General features: G+C 40.1%; 1 pseudogene across 1 annotated transcript in view; it reads left to right on the forward strand.

Moving 5' to 3' along the window:
- Positions 1-12,633, forward strand: part of LOC146834625 (vitellogenin-A2-like) — a 130,778-nt pseudogene that overhangs the window by 81,154 nt on the left and 36,991 nt on the right. The window contains exons 10-16 of the transcript XR_014960052.1: positions 1,218-1,441; positions 1,559-1,656; positions 3,573-3,697; positions 3,991-4,023; positions 6,017-6,205; positions 6,297-6,486; positions 6,636-6,729. The product of XR_014960052.1 is annotated as a vitellogenin-A2-like (transcript). The remainder of the gene's footprint in view (positions 1-1,217; positions 1,442-1,558; positions 1,657-3,572; positions 3,698-3,990; positions 4,024-6,016; positions 6,206-6,296; positions 6,487-6,635; positions 6,730-12,633) is intronic.

Raw genomic sequence — 12,633 nt, forward strand, 5'->3', positions numbered from 1 at the left:
AAGAAGCGGGAAATTTTTACTTTAGTGATGTTTTCTGATATAAAATATCACAATCAAAACCTAAGGACTACAGACGTCTCTTGTCAGAATCAGATGGCTCCTACGTGTAATTCACTGGAGATCCAATATAATACAATAGAGTGTGATTCATCTCTGACAAAAATTGACAGACAGCAGCTTATTTTGTAATAGGCTTTTCACCAATGTAGAGACACACAAGAAGTAATTAATTCTAAATGACATTTTTGTGTTTCTTTCATATACATTTTTACTCTTTTCTTCAGTAGTGATTAACACTCTTTCATTAAAAATCTGTAATTAAATAATTAAATAAGAACAGACGTCTAGTAAAGTAACACCAGAATTCCCAATGTTTCCCTTACTTCAATATTTCATCAATAATTGCAAACATAGTATAGGAAAAACGCCTCTGATGCATATGCAAATATCGATGGGGGCAGAAACATGATTATGTGTCAGGGAAAACATGGTAATTCCCAACTGAACTTTCTGATTTACATACATTTTCTCACAGGCTCTTGTTTTCCTAATCCTACATATCTGGAGTCTCTGAATGTAAGAAAATCCTCATCCTTATCTTGTTATAACTTACACTTTTGTATGTGAAAATAGTCTTTCAAATACCTGACAGTTTCACATATAGGCTTTATGACCTTTTTACATAAAGATCTCCTTTACTAAAAATAAGATTTGTAAGAAAGACCAAAATATGAAATTAGAGGGAACAAACTGTCTTTTACGGTAACATAAATTATTTCAAGGTAACACACTGCTTCTCATAGCTAGAGATTTACAAGTTCAGGCACATAAACAGATCTAGAAATAGAATTTCGAATCACAATTTTGTGCTTCTTATGGAGTACATTGAAAATGTCATCTAAATCTGTTGAATAGTAGTTGAGCATCTGGTGATTCTGTTGTTGTAGTTGCGCTAAAGATAGATGGTTTTTAAAGGTTGGACAATTTTTGATTGTTGCATGTCAGCCATCCTGATATCATCTTAGACAGAGGGAGAAATAACTAGGCAGGAATGTGCCTCTTTAGTAACTACATACCCCACAGTGTCTTTTGGGTATCAAGCTATATATCAATGCTAATACATCCATTTTTCACAAAGGTAAATGTGCATCAATCGATACTGGTGATGTGTTTTTACACTAGCTATTTAAATACATATATTATGTTTCTCTCTGTAGGTTCAGGAAATTCTTCTACAGATCTTCATGGACCACCGGGTTCGTACCGAAGTCCGGATGATGGCCTCCGTGGTTCTATTTGAAACCAAGCCTGGTCTCGCATTAGTAACAACCATAGCCAACATTGCATCAAAGGAGAGCAAAGTGAACCTGCAACTCGCAAGTTTTGTCTATTCACAGATGAAGGCTTTGTCCAGAAACAATGTCCCATCACTCCATCAAGTGTAAGCATCAAAGTAGAAGTTAAGTTATGGATAAAAGCATATAATAAAATGTGATCATATATGCCAGCTCATATTTAACAAGACCTCACTGATGAGAGTTAACATCATTTCTTTTAGGGCTGCTGCTTCCAGTGTTGCTGTAAAGATGTTGAACCCCATGCTCGACAGAATGAGCTATCGTTACAGCAAAGCTTTACACTTCGGTTCATTCCAATGTAAGTACATAACATGCACAGGAAATACTTGAGCACTTTTTGATTTGTTTTGAGGGTCTGTCTTCAACTTACCCAAACTATACCAGATTTGACATAGCTCATACAAATGCTTAATACAAAAATATATATAGCTGACCGGTGGAGTGCTACAGAGCTATGTCTACAGTCAAGTAATAGTGTTCAAGTGTTCATATAAGAACAATGTAATTAAATCCTGATTTTATAAGTATTCTTACTCCAAACGTCAAAAGACCTCCACATTTTTACAGACAGATGATATTTTGCATATTATAGAAAACTTCAAACCTTCATTCACTGTCATGATTGCCTTTAGTACAATTATCAATGCTCTGACACAAACACAGTTGAACAAAATACACATTTTCTGTTAAATACCTACCTTACACATGGACAGGCTGTAGACAGTTTCCTGTTGATGCCAGGAGTACTACAAGGATCTCTGACATTGAAATCTGGAGTAACCCAAATTGAAAGTATGTAAACTCCTTGCTTTAGAACAGACATTCAAAGTAGTGTTTGGGGACTCCTTGATATTTGATGGTGACAGAAAGGAGGCAAACCAAAGGGAATGATGGACGGAGTGTTGAACATTGCAAGCACTCACCCCCAGTCAACTGATCTGGGTTTAATCCATCACCGTTCTTTAGCCCACTCTGCCACCCCAGTTCAGACATGGCCATATGCAAATCAGTCTGACCCTGTGCCTCATGGGAACAGTTCAGCCCGAACTGCCAAGCCATGTCTTCCCTGGACCAGAAACAAGTTTCCTAGGACCGGTTTCTTGCATTTCAGCCGTCTTCAGCCAGGCTTGTTTGAATCCAGTGGCAAAGTGAGCAAGGGACTCACGTCTGAGCATACCCTGCCAACTTATGGCGAACAAAGCAAAACCAAAGGAAATGATGGACGGAGTGTTGAACATTGCAAGCACTCACCCCCCGTCAACTGATCAGGGTTTAATCCATCACCGTTCTTTAGCCCACTCTGCCACCCCAGTTCAGACATAGCCATATGCACATCATTCTGACCCTGTGCCTCATGGGAACTGCCAAGCCATGTCTTCCCTGGACCGGAAACAAGCTTCCTAGGACCGGTTTCTGGCATTTCAGCCGTCTTCAGCCAACAGGGGATCCATTCAAACAAAAATTGGTAGGATAAACAATTCCTAGACAGTGACAGTCAATCATTAACCCCTTCACTGCGGCGCGAATTCCGCCGCAGCGCTGGGGGGGGTGAGGGGTGAGCGCGGCGCCGCCATGCTCATGACGGAACCACGCCGTCATAAGTCACGGGTGAGCTGTGCTCATGACGGCGTGGTTCCGTCACGACTCCGCCCACTGTCTAATTTGCCCGCACAGGCGGGGAATTAGTGCCGCGTGGGAGGAGCGGCCGCCAACGGCCACAGCATGACGGAACCACGCCGTCATGAGCACACGCCGCCCGTGGCTCATGACGGCGTGGTTCCGTCATGAGCGCACAAGGGGTTAAGGGGTTCACCTACTTGCACACAGTGCTAAGGTGGAAAACCTTGAATGCCACTGGATCAAATTGAGACACCACTCAGTGATGTGTGCCTCAGTTGGCCAATAACACATTCCTCTACATCAACATTGATGATCAGCATCTTTAGTTGGTATATAGAAGTGACATATGGTCTTTCTGATCATATATATTCTGACAGCATTTTATCTGAATTCTTTGCATAATGTAAGTTCAATGCATTGTACCCTGATGGCGTGAAGTGTTATTATTAAGTGCAAGTGTCCTGGAAACGTGGTATCTTGGACAGCATCTTGAGATGTCATGACCGTATCGGATTGTGACAATAAAGCAGCAGGAAGATGAACCATCTATGTCAGTTTTTTTAAAAAGAACATGTATTTATTCTTTCACTATAGATGCACTTATGGCTGGAGCAACTGCAGATGTCTTGTTCATGAACAGCGCTAACACAATGTTCCCGGTGTTCCTGCTTGCCAAAACCCGAGGGTACATAACTGGTGCAGAGGCTGATATTCTAGAGGTAAAAACTTCTAGACCAGTAAATAAAGAATGGATGGATTATCGTTTTAACTGAAGCAAAGGCAGATATAGTTAAAAGTGTGTATCAGAGTATCAGGAGATAGGAGGAACCTTGTAAACTAAAGGCATTACTTTTTAAACTCAAAATTACAAGCGCATGCCTCCTCCTCTGTGCATGTCGCTTTAAGGGAATAATTATTGCATTCTTAATATACCAAATCAGGGCTCAATATGTTCCTAATTGATGCATCACTCCCTTCATACAGAAACTAACAATTGATTATTTGTTACTAGATTGCTGTCCGAGCAGAAGGTCTGGAACAAACGGTAAGGCATTCATTCACATTTGTTACATTTAATATTTAATGGCAAGATTTCCATAAATACCATGACACATCCATGTCTACTTTAGTCGGTAAATGCATTTCAAACATAGAACAGACTCCCAGCAAATGCTTCTCACAAGTTCACACTATGTGCACTAATTATAACATTAACAATTTCAGGTAGTTATTGAATCTCACAAGAGTAATGCTTTCACAGTTTCTTTTGCTAAAATTGCCCAATTAATGTTGGTTCTGATTTAGAGGTGAGCGGCAATATAAAGCCCAATGATTTCAGTCAGATGGACATGTACCCCCAGGCGGGTTATTGCTGGCTGCGGACGTGTTAATGCTGTCAGGATTTGCTGCATATGCCAGAAATCAGAAGATTTTACAAAAACGCGAACCTCTTTCGCCTTATGTTCAAAAACACTACAATTTCATTTAAATTTCCAATAAAACTAAAATTGATCCTAACAATGTATATTAAATCAATCTTTCTTAGATATGCATCTCCTTTTTTATATACCATTCACTCATTTTCTGACAAGTTACATTAGTGAGACCAACTCAAAGCACAAACCATATTTAAAATAATAGTGGCTAAAAACAGAACAAGGATTCTGGAATGGGTTTGTCTAATGATAACAAGCCTTTTAGAAAAGGCAGTTCTTGCTCTGTGCCTGAAACGTCATTTGGTGTGACTAGCATGTGCTAGGCATTAAATGGACTGAGTCACTCCATTTTACAATGTTGCAATATGAACAAAATATGTAGGTGCAATTACTATGCCCCATCTGAGGTAAAGACAGTTACACATAATCTAGCTAATTTAGAGCTCACTTTGCACCTGAGGTCCTTGTTTGTACCCCCCTGGCAGAGCACCAACCATCAGAGTTAGAGATTTCTGTCTTGTTGGTGAACCGCATATTGATGAAAGTGCTTCTGCTAACATGATATGAGCTTAACTGCCAACCAACCACCATGCATCATTAACCAGTCAGCATAACTTGTTGAAACAAGCCCCTAAATTAGGGCAATAGCACATCAATGGCCTTGGAATGCAAGGTATATGTACTCTATGGTAGAGTCTTCAGCGCTTTGAGACCCTAACAGGTGAGTAGTGTTCTTTACAAAATCTTGATTGATTGATTGATTGATTGATTGATTGATTGACCAGGTGGCTTGTACTTAGTCTATCCCTCTGTTATCACCATACAAAGGGTGTTGAATGTGGGTGTGGAAAAATGGGTGACTGGATCAGGAGTCTCCCTTGCCAGAGCCTGCTGAGGTTCTAGGGTCAGAAACTCTACCTAAATAAAATGGAGCAGCTTCAGTTTTTGTGGCACAGGAGCACTGCTGGATTACAGTAGGACGATTGCTCTGCCAGACTCTAAATGGTTTCCATAGTTTCCATTACATAAACTTGTAGAAGGATTCTCAGGCAATAGTGGGAAGACAGTTCAAACATAGGTGATCTTGCAACCCAGTTATTTAATGTGTGGCTTCTGCTGTGACAGATTCCACAACAAAAGATCACATTGCACATAGGACAATTATATTAGATCATTTAAGGGACTGCAATAAGTAACCTAAAAACCCTTTCTAATGTAGCGGCATCCAGAGACCCAACTTCTCCCTGGGAAGACTATATCAATCAGCACATATTGGATAGCTGGTCTGAGAACCTATAGCACTCTCTCTCAGGGAGATAACAGGTCTCTCTTGTTGCAGCAAAGACAGAGGATCCTCAAGCAAATATCCTGAAAGAAGCAGCTGAGGGTGTCACTTCCTCATAGTTTTCAACATGTTGCCGGAATCCCAGGTGCACACTGATTCTGTGCACCTCTTCTACTGGCTAGTATTTAAGTTAAAATGGGGGGCCCAGCAGAGTCAATGCTGGAACCAATTACTGGCAGAGGCCTATGAAATGCCAACCCAAATGGGACCCACCTTCAAGAGCTTTACATCATACACAAATTACTTTGTGAACTTAGATTTACAAAGCAATTTGATTTTATAAAGCAGTTTCTATTTCTTACAACTTGTGTTCTCTGTTTCCACAGCTGCTGGGCTTTAAGGCACTGCCTGCAGATGCCCCATTAATCTCGACTTACATCAAACTGTTTGGACAGGAGATGGCCTTCCTTGACATTAACAAGGAATTTATTCAGACTGCCATTAAGGTAACCACAGCTCAATTATGCATTCTCATAGCGCTCTACAGCAGCAGTACCTCTCATTCAACGATTTTTTGGTTTATTGCATTTACCACAGGCTCTCAATGAACCAGCAGCAAGGCACAGTATGGTGAAGACCGTTATCAACAAACTTCTTAATGGTGTTGCTGGGCAATATGCCCAGCCGGTGTTGGCAGCTGAGGTTCGACAGATCGTTCCCACCTGTGTTGGTCTGCCCATGGAACTGAGCATATATTCTGCTGCTGTTGCGAATGCTGCTGTTAACAGTACGTTTCTAATAATAATTCATTGAATACCTATATCAAGAAAGAGTGTTGAGAACAACAATCTGTTATTGAACTAGTGATGCACAGCGATATGTGCCTGCTTTGAATGTTTTTTTATTTCTGTTTCAATACTAATCTTTCTTTTACAGCTGATGTTAAAGTGTCTCCCTCTCCATCCTCGGATTTCAGCCTTGCTCAGCTTCTTGAGTCTAACATCCAGGTTCACGCTGATGTAGCTCCAAGGTAAAATAACTATACCATCATTATCCAATGAAGACTGACAGAAATGTAAGAGGGAAAAGTGATCATTCTTCATCTCCAGGGTGACTGTTTTCTAAACTTCTCCAACTACATTTGCAAAAAGTGCCATAATCCTAGCAATTTGGTTTTAAATAATAAAAAGTCAGATATAACAGTTAGACTCCAAATACTAGCCAGGTGTGTCTAGGTCAGGGGTCTCCAACCTTTTCTGTAGTGAGAGCTTCTTCTGATCTGTGAAATTCATCATGAGCTACTGAAAGCTAAGCAACGCACGCATTGTTGCCAGACACCATCACGGCCAGCTCCATCGACTTTAAGCCTAATGTCCATAGAACCTGATACTTTGGTTTCAACAATATACTTTGACTAGGGGCACCATGACAGGACTACCATATGTGTCAGTGAGAGTGTGGTCTTTTGGCATGTATGGACATATGTACGTGTGAATGGGATAAATGTGCATGGGTGACAGTGAGAGCCAATATCGTTTGTACTTGAGGCACTGGAATGCCTTTCATCATATACGGCATTGTTACATTTATAAAACAAACATTTAACCATTTTTTTAAATGGGAGAAAATGCTCTGAAAAAATGTTCATGATATGTAACATTTTTCTGCGCTTTAAATTTCTCTCACTTAAAATAATGCCTGTATTTTACAGTTATAAATACGGCACAGTGTCTACCAGTCACTGGGAGTAAGATGCCAGCTGTGTGCAAATATGACACTTCAAAATGGGGGAAAATTGAACTAAATACTTAACTTTAGTTTATAGGGATCCCATAAAACTCATCATTTAAATGTAATCCCATTTACAAGTGTCATATTTACAAAAAACAGGCAACTTGTTCCCAGTTACCTTTAGTCAAGGTAGCATATTTATAACAGAAAAATACAGCTATTTGTTTTAATGAGAGGAATTTAAAGTGAAGAAACATGATTCATAGAACATTAAGGTGTAACTGGCATAATTGAAAGTGGAGAAAAACATTTATTGCTTAATTGTTGTACTCAGTAAAAAGTAGGAGAGGCAATGTTTGATAAAGGAAGCACTGGTTGATACTAGGGGCCTCATGTAGGAAGCCAAATACCGGTCGGTAACGGCCGATTTTCGGTAATTATACCGTTACCGACCGGTATTTTGGCTTTTGAGATGTAGGGGGAGAATTTCATGATTCGGTATTTACCGAATCATGAAATGAGATGTAGGGGGAGTGTGTGGTGGGTGTGGGGATTCGTTATTTACCACCAACTAAAGGTTGGTGGTAAATGATGAATAGGTGACAAAAAGCATTTTTGTGCACGTGTAAGTGTGCAATGTGGCAGACATACATGCCCTTAGGGCATGTATGTGCACCACATGTGCACACATGGCCGAATCAGGGGTGCAACAGGGTGTCAATGTGACACCCTGCCACCCTTGCATGTGCTCCCCCATTACCGAATCAGTATTTACCGATTCGGTAATGAGGCATACCTTCCCATCAATGGGAAGGTATGCCTCATTACCGAATCGGTAAATACCGATTCGGTAATTACCGAATTTTTCCGATTCGGTAATATTTACCGACTCATTACCTACATTGCATTTACCACTTCATCAATACCGAATCGGTATGATTCGGTATTTATGAAGTGGTAAATGCAAGCCCACCTACATAAGGTCCTAGATGACTTAATAGAGTGTGTGTCCCTAGATGACTTAATAGAGTGTGTGTCACTTAGAAAGAGAGTGGTTCAACCCTACCCCTTTTCTACGTTCGACACAACACTTTATCAGCTGTGCATTACATTTATTACATAAGAGGGAATTTTAAGGAGAATTTTGAAAGGTATTTTTGGTATGAGAACCTACATAACTCATGAGCACAGAAGAAAACACAAGCCCCACCTGTTCAAGATTACAAGAAAGACAGGGATGTGTTCAAGGTAATGTTCCACAAGCTGTAAATATTATACATTTGGCATGTGTGCCAGTATATCCCATACACGCACAAAAGCTCTTTCAAAGTGCTTTCCAAACTGACAGGGTCTTTATAAAAAAGCATTTAATAGGCCTAGTAAAATGGCAAAAGACTTTTGAAACTAGAAACATACTATCTCTGTATCCCACTTTCCTCTGATTTGTATAAACTGTGCATATTTGAAGAGATTTACAACATCTGTCTTATAATATTAAAACCAATGGTACTGATGATAGCTCAGGTATATTAGGAATGATACTGATGATAGCTGAGGGATATTATCAATTTCTCATTGTGCTGAAATGGACAAGCAGAGAAAATGGTATAGAAAATTAAGTTGGTACTACCTTTATTTATCAACTACCTGAACAATAATCTCTGCAACTGTGGGTCTTGGGCAATGGAAATCTTTTAGGCAGTAAGCAGTGCTAATGTGCTAATTTGAGAGTGTTATATTAGCATAGTCCACCTAGCCAGTTGAGTGAAAGTGGGGCCACTAGGGCAGGCTGATGAGTGAGTGGCGACAGGCATTTGATGCATGCTATACCAAAGCTACCACAAACATAGGTTCAGTGGATGCCATTGATGCAAACGAAAAACCTCTTAAAAGTATCTTTCTTTTTCCCTTGGGATCTATGAGCCATGTTGAAAGCGTACTCTAAGGGAATAAGGAAGGTACAACAAAAGCGATTGAAAAAGGCAGGTAAATTAAAAGAATAATGGATAAATAGTTGCAGTCCATGCTATGAAAAAGTTATTTATAGTATACAGTTCTTACCAACAAGGTTATACTGGCTGTTGAAACTGAACCTCACATGCAGCCTACACCTCAGCCCTTTAGCCACCAACATGAAAACAGACCTAATATGCTGCGCTTCTTTTCACTCAATATACTAAAATCTATTGCCCTATTTAAAATATTGATCCTCTCTCATTTCCTCTACACACTTCAAAACTTCCCTTTAAAGATTCCCAACAGCTAATTCATGAACCTGGCCACATATATTTGTACCAACATATGGGCCTCCTGCATGTCCATGGCCAAATGTCGGCTCTCAACATTTGACCAATGAATTGGGATGTCCGACTTATTACAATAAAACCCAGTCACCCACCTACTAGTGATCAATGACTGGATGTGCAAGCGCTTGAACAACCCATCATACCACTCAGAACTCTCCATACTGGGTCTGGATAAGGTGATGGGACTGCTATATGGGTACACAATTCCCCAAACCCTCCTTGACATACCACAACTGGTGTTTCTTACCTGGAGAGTGATATTACTCTCCACAGAATGGTTGAGTAGACCACCCTCCAGACTGCCCTGTGGCAGGAGCGCCTCATCCGGTAAAGCTCACACTTGGAGGGGTTCACCAAATGGGACAGTATCAGGATATTTACGCTTGGGTACATAACTAATCACCTTTCAGGAAGTACAGACACAATTCAAGCTGTCAAATACCCAGTTACATAAAGACCTCTAGCTCTGACACAGACAAAATGCAAAACTGAGTTAATGGGCCAACCTGAGCATGGCCAACTAGAGGCCAATCTCCTGATGGGGGCTCTTGGCAAGAAAGGGTTTTCCCATTATACACAGAACCTTATTACTCAATGCTCCTAACCTCCTGAGGTAACTGTCCTTTGATGCAGTTAGCATTGTTGGGTGGGCCTTCTTGAAGACATAGATTGGTACAATGTCTGCATGCCCCCCCATTAATTATGGATCTCCTCCCAGCTCCAGATGATCGAAATGAAATACATTCACAACACATACCTCATGCCGCAACGCTCATGCGGGGTAGTGGATCAGACACCAACCTCTGCCTGCCCCCCTTTAGCAAAACTGGCACAGATTTTGATCACATGACTTGGCTGTGTGGAGCCTTATTGCTCATTGTTGGAGAAGGGTGAGCAATACCATGTTCCGAATCCTAGAATATCATACTACCATTACATGAAAGAGTGCTTTACTAAGAGTCCTGGGTGATCTGAGTGACACCAGAGAAAATGAAAAGATGATGGGCATAGCCACTTTAGTGGCAAAAAGAGATTTAGCCCATTATGGAAGTACCCACATCCATCTGCACTGGACATGTGGCGCAAAGGGTTGGGCTGGTGCACCCAACAAGCGACTCCCATCTATGTAGCGAGGGGATGTACACAAAAACACACCAAGATCAGGCGTCAATTGTGGGAATACTCTGGATTGGACATAGAAATGCTGATCGTTTCCTGATGCCTAGCACTGATGTTTGTTTTTCATCTTATTGTTGTGATTGTACTAAAAACACAATAAAATTGATTATCCAAAAAAGGTATGAGAGGTGATATGTCAAGTCAAATGGTAGAGTTGCAAGAAATGGGTAAGAGGAGTAATTTAATGCTTGAAAATATTGGTGCAGGTAAAGAGCATGTAGATTGAGTGGTGGGCTTGGTAATGCAGTATCTGGGAATGTCCTGAGTTTGTCCTGAAATGAGAGTGGAATGCAGAGAGGGAGTGAATTTTACTGACAGCAAAATAGTAATGCAGTACCTGAAACACAATTTTACAATCCTCGCTTTTAACGTCTATTCTGTACTATTCTGTGTACTTGGTTTCCACTTGCTTAATTGTGAATTGTATTTATGTGACTATACTACACTGCTCTTCCATTGTGCATGAAATCCCCACTGTGAATTACAATATCTGTTCTTTATTGTAAAGTACTCTAAAAACATAATTCTGTGATGGTACTTTACTTGCTAGTTACAAATTAGTTTCAAAGTAACCAAATGCTATAAATAATTTTAGGTGATGGTTTAAGACTCATTTCTGACATAAGAAATGTTACACATTTGTCTCATCTAAATGGCAAGGCTGCACTTTTTATTGGTTAAACAAACAAGCAGAATGGACATTGTTGTGCAGTATCAAAGTATACAAAGTCATCTGTTTGTCACATATTTTGCAGACTTCGGAATGTCCCACTACACATTTTGGAGAAAGTTGCCCACATTCACTGTGTGAGGTGTGCTAAAGTTACTCTACAAAGGAAATTGTTCATTTATGACAATCAGAGGACAGATAGACAGATAGACTTTGATTTCAATCATCTAAAATCTTCAATCAGACCCTAAGTATGACTTAGGGTCTGATTTAGAGTTTGGCGGATGTTTTAATGTGTTACACATGTGACTGATATCCCATCCACCTTAATTCAAATGCGGTGGATATAACACACTTGTAAGAAGGTTGGTGGTGAAGGAGTAACCCATCCACCAAACTCTAAATTAGGCCCCTAGTATATGTTTATCCTTTTCTCCAAGTGCCTTTAACTTGAAGGATCTCAGAAGTAAAACGTTGTTCTTCTATTGCTACCCAGGCTAATTATCCAAGAATATTTAGCCAGCATAATATTCCTAATTGTGGGTCTACCTTTCCCTTTTTCTCGATCTACTGTGGCAGAACACATTATCTTATTGTTTACTTTATATATTAATAATCTAGACTTTGCTTTGTGTATAGCCTGTAAAGATTTCCCTTGAGTGGGAGAGCGGTTAATGCCAGCACTTTTATATGCAGATGATGCGGTTCTATTAGCGGGCTCAGCGATTGGGCTCCAGTTTCCTAAGTTCCTTTGCAGATTTTATGATCTCACTGGATTTAAGTGTTAATTTGACTAAACCTCACACCATGATTATGGGCTCCAGACCCCAAAAATTAAAAACGCATTATTGTAAAGGAAACAAAATATCTAGGTGACCACTTTTCCACACTTAGGGTTCTAGTTTGATTAAAAGGGCACATGGGCACCGCAAAAGAAAGCAAAAAGAAACGCTTTGGTAAGATCAACAGTAGTGGTTCTTGATTTAGCACGCAGGTTAGGGGCTAAGCCGGTTCAAGTCAAGTTAAATATATATAGAGCAAAATGTAA

Source organism: Triturus cristatus, chromosome 4_2 (assembly GCF_964204655.1).
Source record: "Triturus cristatus chromosome 4_2, aTriCri1.1, whole genome shotgun sequence".
NCBI classification, from domain to species: domain Eukaryota; kingdom Metazoa; phylum Chordata; class Amphibia; order Caudata; family Salamandridae; genus Triturus; species Triturus cristatus.